Source organism: Lissotriton helveticus, chromosome 6 (assembly GCF_964261635.1).
Source record: "Lissotriton helveticus chromosome 6, aLisHel1.1, whole genome shotgun sequence".
NCBI lineage: Eukaryota > Metazoa > Chordata > Amphibia > Caudata > Salamandridae > Lissotriton > Lissotriton helveticus.
The window spans coordinates 2,038,574,961-2,038,597,378 of NC_136067.1; the positions used below are offsets into that span (position 1 = coordinate 2,038,574,961).

General features: G+C 44.4%; 1 protein-coding gene across 8 annotated transcripts in view; it reads left to right on the top strand.

Moving 5' to 3' along the window:
• The window catches only part of MAPRE3 (microtubule associated protein RP/EB family member 3), a 692,788-nt gene that overhangs the window by 39,167 nt on the left and 631,203 nt on the right, over positions 1–22,418 (top strand). For all 8 annotated transcript variants that reach the window (XM_078650043.1, XM_078650048.1, XM_078650046.1 and 5 more), the window contains exon 2: positions 15,419–15,460. The gene's annotated coding sequence lies outside the window, so the exon portion shown is untranslated. The remainder of the gene's footprint in view (positions 1–15,418; positions 15,461–22,418) is intronic.

The window sequence follows — 22,418 nt, forward strand, 5'->3', positions numbered from 1 at the left end:
GGTGGCTGAAAGCCTTCTTAACCAACAGATGCTTTCAGGTTCAGAGAGGCAATTTTCTCTGGGATAGCATTGCCTTAGAACAGGGGGTACCTCAGGGCTCTGCCCTGAGTCCCACCTTGTTCAACTTGTATATGGCCCCACTGGCAGATGTGGTCCAATCGTATGGCGTAGATCTGGTATCTTACGCCGACGATACTCAACTGCTGATCTCCCTATCCCAGGCTCCCTCGGGAGCTGCGGACAATTTCAAAACCTGCATGAGTGATCTCGCAGATTGGATGTCCAAACATTGCCTCAAACTCAACGGCTCCAAAACGGAGGTTTTGGTAATAGGAGGTAAGGACTCGAGCTGGACCAAAGACTGGTGGCCACCCTGTCTGGGCCCCCTTCCCACTCCCAGTAGGGAAGCAAAGAATTTGGGTGTGTGGGTAGATACGAAACTTTCGTTTGACAGCCATGTACATAAAATGGTAGGGAAATGTTTTGGAGTTATGAAAACCCTCAAACGTACCCTGGATCTCCTTCCCCTGGAATCCAGGCGCACCATGATTCAGGCTCTTGTAACCTCCCGTATGGATTATGGTAATGTGCTCCTTCTAGGTACCTCGGAAAATAACATCAGGAGGCTGCAGGTGTTACAAAACTCAGCAGCACGACTAGTGCTGAGACTGCCTAGAAGGGTGCCCTCCAAACCTACCTTGGCAACCCTGCACTGGCTGCCTATTAAGAAAAGAATCCTATTTAAAGCTCTTCTCTGGTGCTATAGAATTATCTCTGATAAAGCACCGTCCTACCTGGCTGACCTCGCCGTTCCCTATGAGCCTAACAGATCCCTTCGCTCCATGGGTACGGGTTTGCTCAAGATTCCTCGAATAAAAAAAGCTCGAATGGGTGGCCGTTCGTTCCGATCGTTGGCAGCCAACAAATGGAACTCTCTCCCCGCCAACATCAGGCTTTCTAGTAATGAGCTCACCTTTAGAAAACTTCTAAAAACTCATCTTTTCACCCTGTAGGTCTCTTCCGCAGCCCCCTGATTCTTCTCCACAGCGCGGGGACACGCCTGTTGGCGTCACCATGCGCTCTATAAACCCCTTTAATAATAATAATAATAATAATGGAAGGCTCTGCAAAGCTCCCTCCAAAGAGGAAGGAGGTATTTATCGCAGAAGGAGACCCTCCTCCAAAGAAGAGAGGACTTTTTTCATGCAACCTCCCTGCTGGAAATTAGACCTTTTGAGTATTTTTTTGGGGCCAGTCTGAACAAGTCCTCCATAGACATTGTTAGGGAGGTGTTGAGGGAGGTCTGCCATGGGGTTGGGGTAGAAAAGTATGGGGATGATGTTGCAGTACACAGCGTCCCATATCTTGGAGATTTTGATTGCCGTAAAGCTGATGGTGCTGTTCTAAGGTCATCAGGGTTGGTCAGTTTGTAATGGATATTAAAGCTCTCCCTCGTTGGGTTAGTGGCTCTATGACACAGCCGTGCTTTTGGATGCTCTTAACAGCTTCTTGATAGGTTCTCCTATAGTTATTACATTGAGCTGCAGCTTTACTAAAAAATAATAGTTTAAGAAAGGTTACAACTGGACATACCTCAGACATGCCATAGACATTTGCTAGAAATTCTGCGAAATTTGATGGGAAATCAACTTCACAGAAGGCAGAGGAAACTCCCACTCCTATCAACAAGGGCACTTCAGTGAAGATTGTTCTAACTCGTGTGATTGGGGTCTGCTGTCCCAGAATTCTCCTTCCTCTTTGGTTGACCAGGGTGTCAGCAGAAGATAGTATGTCCCATGCCAAACAACGTAATAGAACAGCTGCCAACTGTCCTGAAGTCTTGTCTATCTGCTTAAGCCAGGCCTAGTGTTTAGTTGACAGCACTTTGTATTCTGGTATGTTTAAGTCCACGTGTTTCACGGAAAAAAAGCAAAACTATAGGCCCCATGATCTAAGGTGTGGTTGGCTAAAAGTGACTTTTATGATATAGGTCGAATCATTAGATCTCTTTTTGATCATACTTTCACCCATACCTCAAAGATGCTCAAGCTTCGAAATAAATACTCCTATTACACATTTATCAGGAGCATAAAACGATCTCACAGAGACAAACGGGTTAAGCATGTTTGAAAGCATTGTTAGGTTGGAATGTGTGTGTTGGTAGCCAAATATGAACACTTTGCGCAAAGGTTTACTTGCACACTATGAATGCAGACTGCACCAGTATGTACTTCTTTGCTATTAAGAATTTTGGTTATTTAGATCTCCATGTCCCGTACTTCTACATGACTCCATGTTTGTGGGACACTTTGGTTCCGGTCCTGGACTCTCGGTTAATAAATGATTACATTCTGTGATTAGTAGTCTTGGTTTATTTCTATTCAAGAATTGGGACTAACTTGTAAAAATAAAGCATTGTGAAAAAGCAAAGTCAATACTGGACACCTTATATTCAAATCACATTGAGTCATCCAATAACCAATGGCAAATGTTGAATAATAACTAATTTGTTTGTTTGTGTCACACTTGCTGCCGCAATTGTCTATTTGAAGCTACATTGTACTGGTTTTACCACTGCCTAATTTAATCCTGCTAATTCAAGTATTAGAAACATTAAAGGTTGAATTGCCATTGACTTTTTTAACTTCATATTTACAGGTTGCCTATACATTGCTTCACCAAATACAGTAACAAGTTTGTTTATACTCGAGTTTCATGTAAAGATGATTCAATTGAGATTGCTTACCCTGATTGTTTTGTTCTTTAAATTTGGTTCTGGAAGAGCCGAACTGGTGCTTTAGTTTTTAAAACAATGACTGGGTTGTTGTTGAGCTGCTCAATAAAATAATCATTGTAGGAGTTCATGAATTGCTTTGCCAACCAACACGAACAATATTGTGGCAGAAATGTTGCCAACATGTTTGTATGCCAAAATATGGCACTTCACATGATGGACTATCCTATCAGCACCACTTTCTTTTTGGGTTGATTGGCACTTGTGTGAATGGATCCTGATATTGCTAATTTTAGTTTTTGGTACCTCTATAGGAAGTTAGTATATTGAATTCTGATGTAATAGCCTACGTTTAATAAGTAATACTTCTGACTTTCACCGATTGACTAAGATCAGAATATTCTTTTTGGATATCTACAGTGGTGAGAATCAGGCCTGGAAATGTTGGCGTATGAGATGGACAAAGAAAGGAAATTGAGGCTACCGAGAGTTGGCTTGGCTGTACAGCAGATACTTGGTGATACATTGAATCAACCCGTGTAGTGAGTGGGTAGCTCTAGCTAATCTGAATCTGCTTCAGCTATAAATTACACACTTTTTTGAAAGATTTGAGATTCAGTGCATTCCCGAAGTTATTTTCGATTGAAATTCAGATTCAAGATCATATAAAAAGATATTGCAGGTTGTAACCCGCGGGAGAAAATAACCAGAACGGGTGAATCGTGTGATGTCTGCAGTTGGTTTGCTGAGTGAAGGCACATTTATCTTCTCTCACAATGCTATTTTCTCATACCCAGTATATATTGTTTGTGGTCAAGGAGCAACAATTTTTCATGTATATTTTGTCGACTTCATCAGTATGCTCAACCCTCCTCCAACCCCCCCCCCCCCCCCCCCACACACACACCACTGGCAGCATAAAACCCTTTGGCTACCAGTTTACAGCTTCGCAGTATTGTTGAGGGAAAGAGGATGGTCTGCTGCTAAGGACCGATATGTATCTGCATGTAAAAGCTGTCTGGAAGAGCATTTTTAGGAAATAGACTTCCCTGTAAGCTCAGATTGCATTACTGATTGTGGTTGTAGTATAAAATGTGTACCTTTTTTTTAAATTATTTGTGGCTTTTTCTTATGCTATCAGAATGCTCATTAAAATAAGCAAGTACAGGGAGTAAAATTGAAAATAAGTGATGGCTGGCATTCACAATAAAATGTACCCATAACATTTTTTCAACATGAATAAACAAAGGGATCAAGGTTGCATACCGTTTTGTTAAAGTTTTCTACCGATTGTTTGCTTTCAGTATAAAAGGTGCCCACAAATATTTGCAACTTGAAAAAAGGATTAAGGTTGCAGAGAGTTTAGTCAAGCCATTGTGCAATTTGTTTGCATTCAAAATACAATGTACCCAAAAACACATTCACAGCTTGAAATAAAAGTACAAGGACTACTGTCATGCAATTTTTAAGATAACTTTGTATCATTTCTCTGCGCCATCATTTACTAGCAAGCATTGGCAAAGCCAATTGGGCTCATCAATCCGAGAAGTATTAGTGTTGTCAATGGTATTTACTTTTAGCGATGTGTTATTGAGTGGCTAACAGGTGCTGAAGTGACCACCAGTGGCAAGATGATTGAATGAGTAACTATCTATCTATCGATCAGTAAAGTGCGACTACTCCCTGTTAGATCTGGGGGTCTCTAGTTGGCAGAGGTAATTACCTGAGACCAAATAGGGACCCTTGTTTCTAGTCAGGGCACAGGGACACACACTGTAGATAACCCCTGCTTGGCACGAGCAGACAGGCTTATCCCCAAGGCAATGTGTTATATTTGCACTCAATCACCACAATGACCCCCCCAGTACACCACAAATGTAGACCACACAGGTAAGTATATCAAAAATATGACTTTATCTAGTTTCAGCAGTAAAAAGGCAGTTACAGTATTATTGCACAATATCTTCAACTTCTCTTGGTATTTGTATTTCTTCTAGGAAGGTTTCACAAGTTTAAAAAGCAATCTCAAGTCTCTTAAATGGATCAGTACCCAAAGAATATGGCCGTAGGCGGCGCAACTCTACTGAAACGCTCCTTGAGCAAAATAGTGCATCGGCCCCGCTTCCGGCGTTGACACAGTCGTTTCTCCCTCTACGTGAAGGACTCACCAAGATCCGGGGAGACGGCATACACACGCGATGGTGAAGGTCGGCTTCTCCTCCAGCAGCGCCTCTCCGGGGGAGACGCGAGCGATGAGCCAATCTCAGCCCGGCTCTCGCGGCGAGCCCCCGGTGACGTCGTCAGTGTTGCCAGGAGCTAGCCACTTGCAGCGCGGCTCTCGGACGAGCCCTCCTTGACGCTGTAACTCCTGCGGGCGTCTCGGCCAATCAGAGCGTGGCTCCCTGGGACAGGCCCACAGCAGTGGCCAATCGGAGCGCGACTCCTACCGACAAGCTTCCAGCAGCTCCGTGATCAATTTCAGGCCCCGGACCGCGGCGGTGAGATGCGGGCAGGTTACTTCAGCGCGCCCAGTCAGCAGGACGCTCGTGAAGTCGCTAGTCCGTACAGGGGGATCTTCTCACGCTGGGTGCACGCACAGCAGGTGAATCTTAGGCGCAGAGTCGGGGGCTGAGCAGAACGATCTTGGCCCTCTTGAAGTCCTCCGGGGTGGCGGCGATGATAAGCGCGGCACTCTCAATCGAGTCAGAGAGCAGCCAGTGCGCCACACAGGTCAAAGGGCAGAACCTCTGTCCTTCAGCACACGGCAGCCCACGATCTCTTCAGCACACAGCAGCCCACGATTTCTGCAGCACACAGCAGCTTCAGGGGACACAGTAGAGTCTTGTAGTCTTTGGCAACCTTTCTGTCCCTGGGTTGCAAAACAGGAGGCCAGCTCTTTTCAGGCCCTTGGAGATTCAGAGACACAGCACACAGCAAAGTCTTTGTAGGTCAAGCCGGCAGGGGCACAGCACACAGCAAGCCCTTCTTCTCTCCTTCAGTTGAACAGCAGAACAGGTTAGCCCTTAGAGCACACAGCAAGGCAATCTTCCTTAAGTTCCTTCAGCGGTTCTTCTTCTGGCAGAGGTTCCTCTTGATTGTAGAATCTGACTTTCTGTTGTCAGGGGTCCTTCTCTTATACACCTAAAAGTCTTTGAAGTCTTTGTGCAAGTGGGTCCTGAGCCCGGTCTAAACCAGTTCTGGGTGTTGCTGGAGCACTTGGGCTTCCTGGCTTCTTCCTTCCTTTCAGTGTGAGGGGCAGAGGTGACAGCCGCCCAGCGGGAGGTGGAGCCAGCATTGTGGCAGGCAGGCACAGCCCTATTCACTCCCAGGTGCTATCTCCTCCCACCACTCTAGTTGCAGATGCAGTCATTCAACCACAGGCTGACTCAGACAACCTCCTGGGGGATCCCCAGCCCCTGTCACCCTCAAACCAGACAGTCAATCCACAAGCAGGCCCAGGCACTCCTGGAGCCAGGCTCCAGCCAATCACGTGCCAGCAGACTCACTACACACGCACACCCATGTCTAGAAGTGACACTTCCACACTAGACACATTCATGCCACATACATCATTACGCAGCATTCAATCTCACGAGTTCGCACATACCAAACTCGTCCCTGCACTTCCCACACATCAGGAACTACCATGGTCACACACATTCTCCATGCATTCCTATGGGAGGGCAGGTCACTCACCACACATACACAGAGAGCTCACGCACTTTACACTGTACCACAGTGAAAAAGTGCTCAGAGGCCTAAAATCACCAACACCAGGTTCTAGAAACAGGCTAGGAAAAAGCAAAAAGTTTCGGGGTGAACCCGCCAAAAAGGGCCAGGACCAACACTCCCCTTTAAGGGTCTCAAGGCGCAGATAGGTCTTGAGGTCCTTCCAGAATTGAGGCAGCGAGGGTGATTGCCTGAGGTGGAGAGGGAGGTTGTTCCAGGTCTTTGCTGCAAGGTAGGATAAGGATCTTCCTCCAGCCGTGGTCTTGAGGATATGTGGAACGGTAGCCAGGGCAAGTTGGGTGGAGCAGAGGTTTCTGGTGGGTCCGTGGAATGCGAGGCAGTGGTTAAGGTATGCCAGTCTCAAACCATGTAGGACCTTTGTAGGCATGTTTCAGGAGCTTGAAGGGGATTCTTTTGTTGACTGGGCACCAGTGGAGGTTTCTCAGGTGGCCGGTGATGTGGCTACAGTGGGGGATGTTGAGGACAAGTCTGGCGGAGGCGTTCTGAATGTACTGCAGTTTCTTGAGGAGTTTCTGGGTGATGTTGGTGTAGACTGCATTGCCATAGTCCATTCTGCTGCTGATGACAGCGTGGGTGACCGTCTTTCTGGACTCGTGGAGCCACTTGAAGATCTTTCGGAGCAGGTGTAGCATGTGGAAACAGGCTTATAAAACAGTGTTGATTTGGCGGCTCATGGTGAGCGAGGAGTCAAGGATGATGCCAAAGTGGTCTGTGGGGGTGGGGGTATCAAGGGCTGCGGGTAACCAAGAGTCATCCCAGGCAAATGGGGTGGAGCTCATCTTGAGGACTTTGCCCTTCTCTGAGTTGAGTTTGAGGCAGCTGTTCTTTATCCCGTTGTTGAAGTTGTTCTCGGTGACTGTGGGTTTGTTGGTGAGGGAGAGAATCAGCTTGGTGTTGTCTGCGTAGGAGATTATGTTGAGTCCGTGGTTCTTGGCGATGGCTGTGAGAGGGGCCATGTAGATGTTGAACAGAGTGGGCTCAGGGAGGAGCCCTGAAGTACTCCGCAGCTGATCTCTATCGGTTCAGATTGGAACGTTGGTGGTCGAACTTTGTTCGGCCAGTGAGGAAGGAGCAGATCTATTACAGGGCTTTGTCAGGGTTGCCGCCGTTGTGGAGTCTTGTGCATAGGGTGCAGTGAGAGACTGTATCGAAGGCAGCCGAGAGGTCCAGGAGGATGAGAGCTGCAGTTCCTCCTAGGTCAAGGAGGGTTTGGGCGTCATCTGTGGTGGCGAAGAGGGCAGTCTTGGTGCTGTGGTTGCTTTGGAAGACGGATTGGAAGAGTTCCAGGATGTGGTTCGCTTCAATGAACTCTGAGAGTTGGGCGTTGATGTGGGCTGTAAACATAAAAGCAAATAAATAAAAGACAAAACCCGGAACAGTGGCAGCAAAACGCCAGCCCAATTGATATTAAAACAAGAAAAGAAAAGAACCTGTAGCAGGCCTAGAAAACTCCAAATAGGATTTAAGCATTTGGAAATTGTATCCTTTGACCCAATGTGTGAGCAGAGGCTTTTAACTGTGTGCTTTTTATAACTATCCTGCTATCATGCTCCACAGTGGCACCCACGTGCCGATGATTTAGTAATAAATGCAGTGGGCCTTGTACAAATGATACAAGCATTAAATGGAACAAGGTCGATTGGTTAAAGCATGCATGCTTTGTGAGCCTGCCAGAAACATATGTTGTCTGGGTAATAGCACCACAGAAGACGCAAAGTTGTTTTTATGCATATCCGCGGACAAAGATGCAACGAGGGGCATGTAAAAAGCCAACAATACTAGCAGCAATGCATGTGCAGTAAATTGCATCATGATGCAACAAAATCCATCTCTGCACTTTGGAATATGCCGAAGGAAAAATAAACAGCACACATGTCAAAAGTATCATATGAAAGAATGCTGTGGTGCACCCGAAATGGGGTGAGTCCCCATGGGAACAATCTGAACCCTGTGGAGGGTTTTTCACGTTTGATAATTCAAAATAAAGAGAAACATCCAGAATTTGTAATTGAATATTCCATGTATTTTTTCAAAATTGTATGAACTTGAGTTTCAATCCATAGCTATCAAGTCTTGACAAAAAGTAAACAACTGTTTCTAAATCATGATTGTTCTCCTGTGCTTTATGCAACCCAATGCATTTCGGGTGCCTGGCCCTTCGCCAGGGGACACATTTATGGTATAGAGAAAATTAAATACAATGAGGAAACCATCCTATTTAAAGTGGGCAAAAATGGCAGTATAGTGTGATGTGATCTAGTTATATTGGAATGGTGTGCAGTGATCACATGCGTCTATTCGACAAAAAAAATCCTCCTAATACTCCGTGCTGATTGAAGGTTGTGGTCACCTGGTTATATTGTATAGAAAGCTGGATTGTTGTATATAAGAAACTGAAAAAGAGTACAAGCCAATAAGGAACGTGTTCAAAAATGAAAACAAACAGCGGGTACCATGATGGCCATAACATGCAAAAGGGCCATAGTGACTAATATATATATATATATATATATATATATATATATATATATATATATATATATATATATATATATATATATATATATATATATATATATATATATATATATATATATATATAGTAGAATAGTGTAAAAAAAGACTGGCAACGTGCTGCGTATCTGAACAATAAAACGAATGTGTGCGTATCTCTCAACATGCATAGAAAACCACGCTTGAAGCAAAGCTGTCCATAACTATCCATAGATTCAAACTGGTGAAAAAATATTGTTAGACTTGTGGATCCGAGAACGTTACATGGCGAAAATCAAGGAAGAAGTACAACAAACTATAAGTACCCGTTAGTGGAAAATGGCAAATTGAAAAACATGGTGTCTTAAGCCACACCAGGCCAGTCATGGCTGGCGTTCAGCATGTACTTACTCGTACGGAGTGTAATAGTTATCTCTCTGCATGCGGGGTCAATTCTCAAGTGTGGCATGCTTTCAATGTCTATTAAAAGTAAACATCATAGATTTGTCCCCTGACGAAGGGCCAGGCGCCCGAAATGCATTGGGTCGCATAAAACAGAGGAGGACAATCATGATTTAGAAACTGTTATTGATGACTTTTTGTCAAGACTTGATTGCTATGGATTGAAACTCAAGTTTATACAATTTTGAAAAAATACATGGAATATTAAACTACAAATTATGGATTATTATTTTTTATTTTGAATTATCAAATGTGAAAAACCCTCCATAGGGTTCAGATTATGCCCAGGGAGCCTCACCCCATTCCGGGTGCGCCACAGCATTCTTTTGTCTACTCCACGCTCTAGACTGGAGAGCGATACCCCGGGAGCACATCAAAAGCAAATGCATTTCCTACGTCCATTATAATATTTGCTCCGAACACGAGGTTGTGCGCGTACATCAACATTTTTGTATTTAAAAGTATCATATAATCATTGGCTATGCAAGTAACCGTGAGCACAAGACAATGCCTGATAATATGCCATAGTCGTGAAGCCTCATGCAAGTATACATACTCAAGAAGAAAAACACATACACTACCACAATTCAGCAATTACACTCCAACCACGGAAGCAGTTCACTGTGAAATAAACACGTCAAGTGAACTGTGAAAGCAAAAGAGAGAGCGAGAGAAAGGAGACCGACACGACACACAGATTCATTAGTGTTTACAGAAAACAGGACTTGCCCTGCACGTCCGTGAGTCTGGAGAGAGCTGATCATGCACCAAAGGCAGACAAACAATGTCTGACATCTTACCTTGGTCTTTGAATGCCTCCAATGTGACTAGATAAGAACAAGATTTACTGGCCTGTTTACAGAGGAGCTCGAAGGGAGTGAAAACAGGACTGATCGTGTGAATTGCTTTTAAACAAAGAAAAAAGAAGTTCGTAAAACAGATGCTAAAATTGTGACCAGTGGATTGATATAGCACTTGGTCCCTGCTCTCTGGGAGGGCTAAACACAGGAAGAGGCACTTCAAATGCATGCCATGGACTAATGGGGAGAAAGAATAGGAGAGTGATGATGGCAGGGTTCGAAAAAATATAAAAATGTTACTAGACTTGCAGGACTAGTAACTTGAATAATCTACTCAACAGGACTATAATGTACTTGCTCCCTGAACTGGTCTAAACTTTAGTGACCATGGGTGTTAGTTCTGGCACAATTGTCGTGGGTCTCCCTTCCATTTTTTGCTGTTGCCTCCTGTGTTTTTTTTGCTGGTCTAGATGCTTTGGAGACTTTGCCACTGCTATTCAGTGCCAAAGTTCAAGTGCTCCCTATTGTAAATTGTTGTAACGGAGTAGTACCTCCATGATTAATTATTTGGATTATTTGATTTACCTGTCAGACCCTAATACAGTGCACCATCTGTGCCCAGGGCCTGTAAATCAAATGCTGCTGGTGGGCTTGCAGCACTGGTTGTGCCACCCATAGAAGCAGCTTGTAAAATGTGGCTCAGGCCTGCCATTGCAGAGCCTGTGGGCATTCTGGGACTGCCATGTCGACTTGGCAAGCCCACTTGCCAGTCCCTAAACCTTCCCTTTTCTACATGTTAGTCACCCCTAAGGTAGGCCCAAGGTACACCTGTCAGCAGGGTGCATTGTATGTGAAAGATAGGACATGCCCTTATGTGTGTGGCATGTCCTGATAGTGAATTACAGCCAGTTTAGTTTTTCACTATTACAAAGCTATCTGTACCCACAGGCCAGAATGGGCAGTTTAATTATAATATCTTATAAACATAACTGACCCAGGGAACAAGATAGGAAAATAAAGTTTAGTATGCCTGAACTCAGAATGTTAAAATACATCTTTTAGTGTGGGTGACTTTTACCTTCTGTGTTTGAAAATACCACTTTTAGAAAGTAGGTATTTTCTTGCCTAACCATCCAGTATGCCTCTGATAGCTTTGTGTATTGCATGTCTGGTTTCTTAGTGACAGGGGGCTGGAGAGGGCTGTGGCTCCAGCAGTCTGATGGGCCATGGCTGGGCTGGATAGACCTGGGTTGAATAGAGTAGGGGTAGGAGATTTCCTTTTACTTGCCTGAGCCTACATTGAATAGAGTAGGGGGAGGAGATTTCCTATCGGCTACCTGGGCCAGGTCTGCTTTCAACAATGCTGTCTCCACCTCCTGCCAGGAAGCTGCACCAGGGAGAACGGAACTGGTTTTGACTAGGTACGGACATTCTCTGCCTTCAGAGAACAAATGATTTAGTAGTATATATATTGGGACCCAGACCCCAGAACTTTAGATCACTTCTGGGACCCAAGACAAACCTTTGCCAAGGAGAGAAACCAAGGAAGCTGAAGGAGGAGACTGCTCCTGCGCCTGTTACTGTTTGGGGTTGGCCTGCAGTGGTTACTTATTTCCAAGGAAAGGAGAAAAGGAACTGTGTGTATTTTAACATCTTGAGGAAGATCTCCAAGAGCTTGAAGCTGAGCTTGCCTCCAGATCTGAAGTCTCATGGACACAAATACTTCACCACCAGCTCCCTTGAATTTCCTTGCTGGAAAGTCTACCTGCAGAGATGTGCCTGTTGTTGTTTTAGGACCTCTAGAGAGTGCGTGTCGCTAGGAACTGGAAGCGCGGCGCAACTAGGAAGAAGCGTGTAACCGCTGCAGCTGTTATTGTTGCATCGCTGAAGCAGCATGCCGCTGCCACAGCTGTTTGCCATCGAATCGCCGAGGAATCATGTCGCATCGCCAGAGAAGCGTGTCGCCGACACTGAGGTTGCCGGCGCATCACCTGAGAAGCACGTCGCAGGGCCTGTCGCGGCTCAAGCACCCACCGATTTTGCCGCCCTGCCGTCGGGAATGCACGCATCGTATCCAAGTTATCGCATTGTATCAAAGACGCCATCTTGTCACATCCCACCGGATTGTCGCAGCGCATCGAGGCACCATCTTGTCTCATCGTAACCGGGACTCCGCAAGGAACAGACGCATCCCCTCTTCTACGGTAAGGAACAGACTCATCGCCTCCCCCGGAGAAAGGAACTGACGCATCGCCTTCCCTGCGCCCCTTCTGTTTATATTGTGTTACTATTATGATCCATGGTACTTTGAGAGTAAAGTGTCGCATTTACCATCTACGTCGAACTAAGCTATTTCTACCATTTGTAAGTCATATTTTTTAATACTGTATTGTGGATTTTTGTTGTTTGGTCTTGTGTTAAATCTAGATAAAGATTACTTGTGTTTCTAAACTGGTGTGGTGTCCATTTGTAGTGTTTTTACTGTTTTACTAAGTGTACACAAATGTTTTACACACTGCCTCTGAGATAAGCCTGTCTGCTCATGCCAAGCTATCAAGGGATTGAGCAGGGGTTATAGAAGTGTATCCCCCTTTCCCTGACTAGAAGCAAGGGTCCCTATTTGAACAAAGGTGCAAACCATTGCCAACTAGAGACCCCCCTTTTCTACCCAGTATGACTTTCATCCACTGTCCGTCCTGATCCCAGACACATCAGAGTCACCGCATTTGCCATATCAGCAGTGCAGGCACATAATATGCCTCCATGTTTGGGGTTCCCATAACCTACAAGGGTGAAAAGCTATTATCTGTGGCTATGCTCTCTCTTGTGAACACCTATTGAACCCGACAATAGACTATCTCTGTAAAGAATGTTCTATGCAGTATTACAGGGTGCGTAACCAAGTACTAGAACAATCTCAGCAAAATGAATGTTTTCTCTTTGGCCACCGTCCCCAGTGGTGACTATTGGAGTTCACACCAAAAAGAGATGGAAGTCCTTATAGATATTAAAGCTTTTTCCTGATCTCCTGTTTTCAGTCTCTTGTTTAACGGCTCCTTTTAACTCTTTCGTTTTTTTCTGTAGCTCTCGTACAGTGGGGAGTATTGACACCAGGGTGGACACATTTTCAGTGACTCTGCTGGTTAGCTTCTTATGCTCTGTGCAAAGCAAGTTTACCTCTTTTGGAACTAAATCAATGTTGTGTTTAAGAGTAGTTTTCGTGTTGAGTATGGCATATACTTTGGTGTAAAATGTTTCCATATGTCACTTGAGCTCTGTTGCTTCTACATCTGCTCCTAGTTCACCATTGGAGTCCCTGGGTTGATCGGCCAGGGGCCCCTTCAGTTGATCTTGGCTTCTTCATTGCAGCTGCTGCCATGTATTCCATACATGTGCACCAACAATTCAACACACGTTTCATATGGTCACGTCACTAACCTGCCTATTCACCTCATGATGCACACCAGGGTAGTGTTCATAATTTAAATTAGAATAGTGCCTCCTATTACGTGACGGCTCAGTGTCCCAGCATTCTCTCTCCGACCCCAGTTTCATTGGGTCTAGAACCTTGCACTCCAATACTCTAAACAGCCTGTGTCATTCCAAACTGTGTTTAGAGGCCTTGCACATCTCTCACCGGTATGCCCGGTTAGGCCCATCCACTTCCAATTTGACGTGCCAGGGATCCCCAACACTTGTGCAGCATAGCCCATGCACAAACTTTTTCTCACTCCACTCCATTTATTTTTCTTTTGTTCTCCATTGAGGAACAACATTGTCAGAAGACATTTTCCCTCTTTTGCTTGTGGAGTCTCTCCACACTGTACAGCACAGTGTATGTGGCATTCTACAGGCTCTGTGGTCTGGGCCTCTGCACTCCCAGTCTTGAGCTGGGCAGGGTGCTGCCCAAAGCCCCAGCATATTAATCCTATTCCAGCCCAGGGTCCTCTGTGTCTGAAGATACAGTGTCCTTTACAGGCACCTAAATCCTCAGTCAACAACACAAGTGCCCCACCCCCACAGCTGGTCACCTATGTTATCCAGGGGCATTCAGTTTCACCCGGCCCCCTTGCCAGCTCATGTCCACCTTTTGTAATAGTCACTATACTGCAGGCAACTATGGTACCATCTTGGCCTCAAAGTTGCCTATTCTGAATCACCAATCTAATGTAATCCATCAAGACTGGTCTATCATCCCATACACGTCAAGAAAAACAATGTGCCAGTCAAATGTTTCAACCAATCACTTAGCGTTTAAGGGAAGATTGAATCTGTAATAGTAAGGATCTTGACAGTATTCCTTTAGCCCAGGGATCTGTAGCATCCTGGTGAGAAATGTAGCACAAACTAGCAGTGGTGTAGCTGTATCGCTCCACTCTTACCACACAAACTTTTATTTGCCTCTAGAACTAGGTTTGACCATTTGATAGCCAAGGTTACATGTATTGAAGTGTCTCAAGAGGCTTTACATCTGTCATGCCATATCCTGGAAAAGGATATTGTTGAAAACTTAATTTGTACCCTATTACACTTGTATAGTGTCCCATGTCAGCATGTTGTGGAGGTAGTAATATCTTGAGTCTAGTAATGTCTGTGCTTCTTTGTTAGTTACTTTACAGTTTATTAACATCAACAGATCCTTGTAGTACGTGTTGGATATCCTTCTACTCTCCCACTTTGTTCATTGAAAGGCTAGTTTTACACCAGTAGACTTCTTGCATTGCTGCAGACTATGTGCAAGGGCATAGCTGTAACTCGTGTGATACCTTTGAGTCTTTGCCATGTCTGAAGTCTTAACAAATTGGCCACTTTTACATCGCCCCATAGTGCCATATCCATTTTGTCATGAAACCGTGTTATAATCATGCTGTCAGCTACCAATGAAGCACTCTAAAATACAAATTATTTTATTTTATCCCCTTAGTTGTTTTCAAACTGTATTGTGGTACCTGGTATTTATATTGTTGTGGAACTTCTGCCTATTATGACTTGACCAGGGACCAGAACGAGCTTAATAAATGAACTATTGAGAATGGGTTATGGATGCAATCCTGTTTGTCCAAGGTACGGTCTTTAAAATTGCCTGTTTTTCTACCCAAGTGTACCATGCCTAGAAACCAATGGTTTATATCTTATTGCTCTATCTGATTTTTGTACATATGTCCTACTTTTTTTCCAGTAACTCTACTCTTGGAGACAGTCGTGGCAGCAGCTGTACGAGGTAAGGACATTGTTTGTATTCTAAGAAGTTATACTATGTATAGTAAAACTAGAAGCGCATCATTTGAAATTTAAGGCCATACATATTCAATATTTACCACTAAAGGGTCTCATGTATGCCTCATGCCAAGAGGCTGCTCCCTTTTACTGTGATATTTTCTAGATAGTCTGCTGTATAGCATTTCAGGTGTCTGTTTGTCCTTGTTCTTATTGTTTAAGCAGATTATTCTACACTTTCTAATTACACCCTTATTGGTTTTTGGAATGGGACAACAAATCTAATATCCTTTGTGCTGTAAATCATAGCTCGCCTTATCTACAACAGTTTCTGTTTGAAATGTTAAGCAACGCTATCAATAAATAGATGTGGTCTATACCGTGATGCACCCTGAAAAGTTGTTAATTGCATTTTATGATGGGCAGAATGTTTAATGTAAGGCTTTATGGTATGCATGGAATATTAGAATAGCTTTGGTAAAATTAACAATATTACTTACAGCAGCTTGTAGGTGTTAGCCACTAATTTTTTACTCTGCAAATTATTTAACCTCATCCATGCTCATGACGAGCTGGCACGGAGCTCCGGTGCTCATGACGAGCTCAGCTCGTCATGAGCCGTGGAACGCTCACACGCAGGGATAATTCCCCTGCTGTGCTGAGCGTTCCACGGAACGGGTACGCTCATGAGCACACGAGCGCCGTGCCTCATGACGAGCTGAGCTCGTCATGAGCAGCGGGGCGCTGCGCGCGCCCGCCCCCCAGCACAGCGAGGCAGTTACCCCCGCACGGAAGGGGTTAACTTGCAGTTCAGAGAAGCTTGTGTTGCAGTTTGCGGCTTAGATATATTAGACATTTAAGTGTTTGGCATTTGGTTTGTGCTCATCAGGTAAAACAAGTTTGGTGACAATAATCCAATCGAAATATGGCTCTTGTGTTCAACATATAAAAGTACCTAATGTCATGACGTCCGTATGCATGTTTTTTATCACAGCTTTAAGTACACATCTTTACATTGGCTCAGGAAATAAAATGTCAAGCTTTACACAAATTGTGAACATTAAAACATAGTAAAGAAAATATAATGAAACAAAAGGAGTGCACACAAAATGGTTTCAGAAAGAGGAAAAACATGAAAAAAGAGCATGAGTAGCTTGTATAAAATAGGAAAAAAATACAAATAACAGCAAAATCTAGGAGATTCTGTTGGATATCAAAACAGCGTGCACAAGTGCAATCATGTTACTGATATTCAAACTTCAATAAGCCTGTTGTTCTGGTGGATACTTTCAGTTGCAAGCTTCTCACACTTTAAATCCTCCTAAGCGCTAGACTGGATCCAGAAACCTCTGCAAAAGGTACATAATTGTTCTGACAGGCATTGCTATAAGCTTCCATGTCAACTCTACACTGCTTTGAAACGTGATGACCCACAAAGCTGTAGGGGGCTCCAGCCAGATTCCCCCGTCGGGTCTTTCCTTTGGTGCCATCTGACCTTGTTTGACGTCTCCTCCAGTCTGCTGCTGGCCCCCGGTCATGCCTTGATGTCTCTGTCACAAGCCCTGCTAGCGTCCCTCTATCGGCTCCAGTTCTGGCACCTGTGGTGGCGGTTCCAGATTCTATACAGTTCTGAGCCGAGATGCCTTCAGATTGATTCCACCCCATGCTGGGCCGGACTGGCCCTAGCGAACACCGGGTGGATGGGAAGGATTGGGGCTGGATTTGGATTGTTGGGGGCTCTTTTTGTTACTGGAGGAGGGTATTGCAGCAGTGCTGCAATATCGGCCCCTTGTAACAAAAGCAGCAGCAGTGTTAACCGCCAGCACCCCAATACCCCTCCCCCATTGAAGGGAAAATCAAATACCACCACCCCAAAAAGTTGTCACAGTAATATGGGTGTATTACAATACTGCAGTGAAGATCAGTCACTACAGGAGAAATCGGTTCACCTCTGTGGAGATGCAACTTGTTGTCTGGAGTTTTAACTCCAAAGCAGCCTTTTTTATTCCCCCAAACCACAATGGAGAAGGTTACAAGTTCATCAGTGATGTAAGCAATGTTTACACAGGAAGATCGCATCAGTAGATGTAGCAATTTCTCAAAAACCGAAGGTGGACCTAACCTCACATCATGAGCATGGAAACCCCCTATGTGGGTTTCGGTTCTCAGAATTTAAGCTGTGCAAAGATAGATTTATCTAACTGCGCAGCGTATGGTTATATCCTGCTCAACGCTGATTGGCCAAGCTTATCTGATCTTTTGAATGTGGTTTCTTCTATCAAGTCATATTGCCGGTTAGGTTTGAAGCGGTGGTTTCTGCAGAAGCGCGTGACCAGCTATCTGACTTTTAGGTGTGATCTCTGCAGAAGTGTGCACATGTGTGTCAGTATGTACTAAGGCAGGATGTGCACCTGGTATTTCTTCCTATGTACGTGTTCAAGCTCAAGGTGTAAGATACTGCAGCGCTTCAGGGGAAGCTCGCTCTTTTGCGATTGGTGCATCTTGGCTCATTCCTCTAGCAGATAGAGATTGTGGTGACCTATTTTTGTAGCCTCTGCGCTTAAGCACTACTGGTTTCCTGAGTCTGGAGGGAGATATGATCGAAGTTCCATGCAGTGGTTCAACTTACTGACCGCAAGATGTTTCCTGACCTTCTAATGAACAATGTGACCTATTTTCTCTGCTAGACATATTGTTTTCTTAAGTAGCTACTTCTGTGCAGATGCCAGTATTGCTAGAGGGCCCTAAAACTGCCTCTAACCTGAAAGCTTTGCATGGAAGTCTCAGGCCTCAGATTTGTGTGGGTCTGTGTATAATGTATCCCATTTTCCCCTATATCATTCCCCCCTTTAGTTGATTCTTCAACTACTTACTCCTAACATCCCATTTCTTGGGGGATAACCTCATTCTCACTAATCTGTCCCCTTACATCCCTAGCACTCTTCCTAACCATAAATGCTCCTCCTATGTTAGCTGTCATCCTTTTGCAGTACGCTATAGTCACCTGAAAAATAAGACCAGTCAAGTGCAACACTTCAATCGGAGGCAACAAGGACTTGAACAATCCCAGCTTCCAGTATGGCACCCATTCGAAAGGCGCACCCCCCTCTTCAACTATCTTCTTATGTAGATCATGCAATGTCTGAGTGGCCTCAGCCAATGTCTCATTGTCCTCTTGCACACATACCCTTCATGGTAATACAAATCTGAGAAGTCCACTGCTGCTAGCCCCAGGGACAGAGTGTGTGTAGTCACAGAGGCCATACTAATTCGGGAGTAGTTGTATGTGGAGCCGGGTCCCACACTGACAAAAGTGATCCATCAGGCCAGAGGTGCCCTTGGCATGTCGGCGTTGTCCACGATGGTGTTACAGTTGAGGTTACTTCCCCCCTTTACTGTCCCATTTCCTCTGAAACAAAGCGAAAGCTCAGTTAGTTTCATTACTAGGGTGGGTGTTAGTTCCTTTCCATGTATATCCATGCATATTTGCATCACATATTTGCAGACATGGTCCTATTATCTAATTTTAAAGGCTGCTGGTCTCTGTGGCATTCCACAACGGTAAAGCTCTATATGTGGACTTGGCTCATGTATGTCTTTTGTCATGGGCACATACTGATCCTGTGACATTGAGTACTGGACTACCTGTGAAATCAGAGGGCAGAGGTTTAGCCATATAATTACTGCATTCAGATGATTGTTAAGTTACTCCCAGATGCCCCGGTATAATATCTCTCTTATGCCCTGCTTTCTTAATTCTTGATGTCTGATCTCTTTTCTCCAGTCTCTCTGTCAAGATATGAAGTACTTCAGGAATGGTATCAAATCTAGTAGTTTTAACTTGTGCAGTAACGGGGCTACAGTGCGTTGGTTGCAGCTGTGCTTTTATTCTACATAAAAAGGTGTATTAGACAATGTGTAAGTGCTTGGAGATACCTCTTTACAGTAATGCAATTTTTCTACTGCGGCAACATGGAGGATGAGAGAGCATAAATAACAACTGGTGTAAGATGCAAATGTGCCTATACTGTGCATCTGCTGGTACCTGGTACCACATAGTTTTAAAAAAGCATTGTGGAGAGGATGATGGTCCGAATCATTATCAACAATTCTGCGCGTACTTATAATAGTTGATTTAGGATAAAAGAAATGGAAATAGACAAGCTCTAAAAACATCAGTATTAGTGCACCGAGAAGGAAAAAATAATATTAAGGTACATAACTTTAAAATAAGTGTCTCTTGTTGAAGCGGTCAAGGAAGGCTTTATTCCGGTTGCTTCTCCTGTTCTCTCCCCTCTTTTTCCTGCTTGGTGTCTGAAGGGATGGATGGCACAACTAGGGCCAGGCAGATGTTGGAGAGAGAAAGAGATCTATGGCTTATAGCTGCAGTGACTGTGCTGTCAGAATCTCTCCACTGGTGAAAAATTCCTGATGCAAATTGGGGTTCCCAATGGCAATGATGCCTGTTGGTCATGCACTGAAGGGATGTGAGCTGGAGGGGTGTTGACACGCGTGGCAGCTACAGTGTTCCCTGTTTAGAGACAAACTTTGACACTTGTGTTAGCCGAGATGAATAGATATTTCAGTTTGTACTATTTCAGGTGCACTCCCAGTCTGCAACCTATGTCTATCTGGCGGCACAACAGTGAAATAAAAAATGAAAGACTGAACACCAAATAGATCACTTTAATCTATACCCTTTAGTATCCCTACAGCTCTTTGATGATAGTTAATAAGTCACTGCTATATATATTATGAGTTTAACATATAAAACTGTGAGTAACAAAAAGCTCTTGGTGACAAACAGTAACCCACCTACCTATTTACATTGTATGCATTTTGTGATTTGCTGGAGGTAAAGAATACTAGCAAATTCTTTTAGAACCATAATATGCTTGGATCCGGCACCCACCACCCGAAGTCCAATGCCCAGTCTGGTGGCACTAGTTATACTGCCCTAGAGCCAGCCCTTATTACAGTGGACGGCCTTCGTAGTCGGAGTATTGTGGAAACTATTACCTTGATGGTGGGGTTTAATGAATCCTGCTGGCACACAGTACAGTTGGGTATGTACATTGTGATCATCTGATGTAAGTTAGAAACAAACCAATCCTGCCATATTTGGAGAGATATGTTGTCTCTAGCAGTGTGCGAAGGGAAACCTAGCCTGTTAGGGCTATAAGCAACAATCCTTGGGGCTTGACAGGCTTTATTTATTTATTTATTTTATTTATGCATTTTTATATAGCGCGGACTTTACCCGAAGGCGTCCGAGCGCTTCACATTAGGAACAGAGATGAAACATAATGAGAAACATTACAAAAGAGCAGATTGCAAAAACATACGTTACTTACATAAGGTAATAGTGACAATTGTGAGCAAACAAAATACTTGAGTAAAAATTGTGAGCAACCAAAAATACATGAGGTAGTCAAAAGTGCACAAGAGGAGATGAAAGTGACAAGTGTGCAGTTATAAGAGAAAACAGAGTATAATTTGAGGTATAGTACTGCAATAAGTGCTAGACACTCAGGCACAGGAACAAGCGTTACGTGGGCAAGGTGGCACTTGTGCAAGTATCAAAGGTAACAACATGTGAGAGGTAGCAGCCGTGTGTTGCAAGGGCAGAGTGGTGTGTGCATGTTACAAAAGGGCACCGAACACCAGTACATGGAAAATACTGCAAAAAGGCAGACCCTCCAATCACAGGCATACACTGGGAAGGCACTTCCATGGTCATGAAAAGTAGAAATTATCAGTAGTGGGAAGTCTTCCTCACAAATAGCAAGAGGACGTGAATTACTTTTGGAGGTGTCTCTGGAGGAGGAGAACTTTGAGGTCCCTTTTGAAGGCCTGGGAGGAGGCGGTGGTCCGGAGCTGAGGTGGAAAGGAGTTCCAGATTCTCACTGCGTTGCCTGAAAAGGATTGGGCCATTGTTCTTTCCTTCTTGAAAGTGGGAGGTTCAAGCAGTAGATTCTCCGCATTGCGTGAAAGTCTAGAGCCACCAGAGAGTTTCAGTTTATTCGCCAGGTAGCGGGGAGATGAGGAGTGCAAGGCTTTGTGGGTAATGCAGGCAGTCTTGTAGATAGCTCTAGCCTCGAAGGGAAGCCAGCGGAGGGTGGATAACATCGGTGTGATGTGATCGCTTCTTTTGGCCCCATAAATGAAACGAGCTGCTGAATGGAAGACAGACTTAAGTGGGGACAGGTGAGATTTGGGGAGGCCAGTAAGAAGAGAATTGCAGTAGTCTAGTCTAGAGAGGACCAGCGATTGCACCAGGGTTATAAGGTCCTGCTCCGGGAAGAAGCGACGGATTCCCCAAAGAAGGCGCAGTTGGTAGCGAGCAGATTTTGCAATAGAGTTGATGTGGGGAGTTAGATTCCCTGTGGATATCTATCTGCATATTAAATCTGTTCCTGTCTGTGTGCATCCAATGGGCCTGAAGGTGGCAATGTTCCACTAGCTAACAAAACTATAGTATGTGTGTTGCTAAGGGGGCGTTTTGCACTGTTGTGGTGACCTAAGCTAAATCAGAGTATATGGTTATTGCTTCTTCTAGTTTAAGCGCTAGCACCAAAGCTGCTAGTTCAGTAGCCTGAGTTTAGTAACGAGGTTGCAATGTTATTTGGTCTGATATCAGCAATATATCTGAAGAGTCATGCTGCATGGCTTTGACCGCTACTGCACCTGTGTGTCTCAAATCTGTGTCCTAATCTGTTTTGGAAAACCCATCAACAAAATGTAAAAAAACAGTCTGGAATGGAGTCTTCTTGTGCTTGGCTATACTTATCTTGAGTATATGTGGATAACATTGCCTGTATCTGAAATGGGTAATGCAAAGAAGGCAGCTGTGTTGACTTTATGACACTTAACTACCTTGATGTGAGTCAACTGCGGAGGATGTTGGTTGTCTCTCGATATCCCCTCTTCTGCTTTATCATTATGACCTTCTGGCTTTTCCC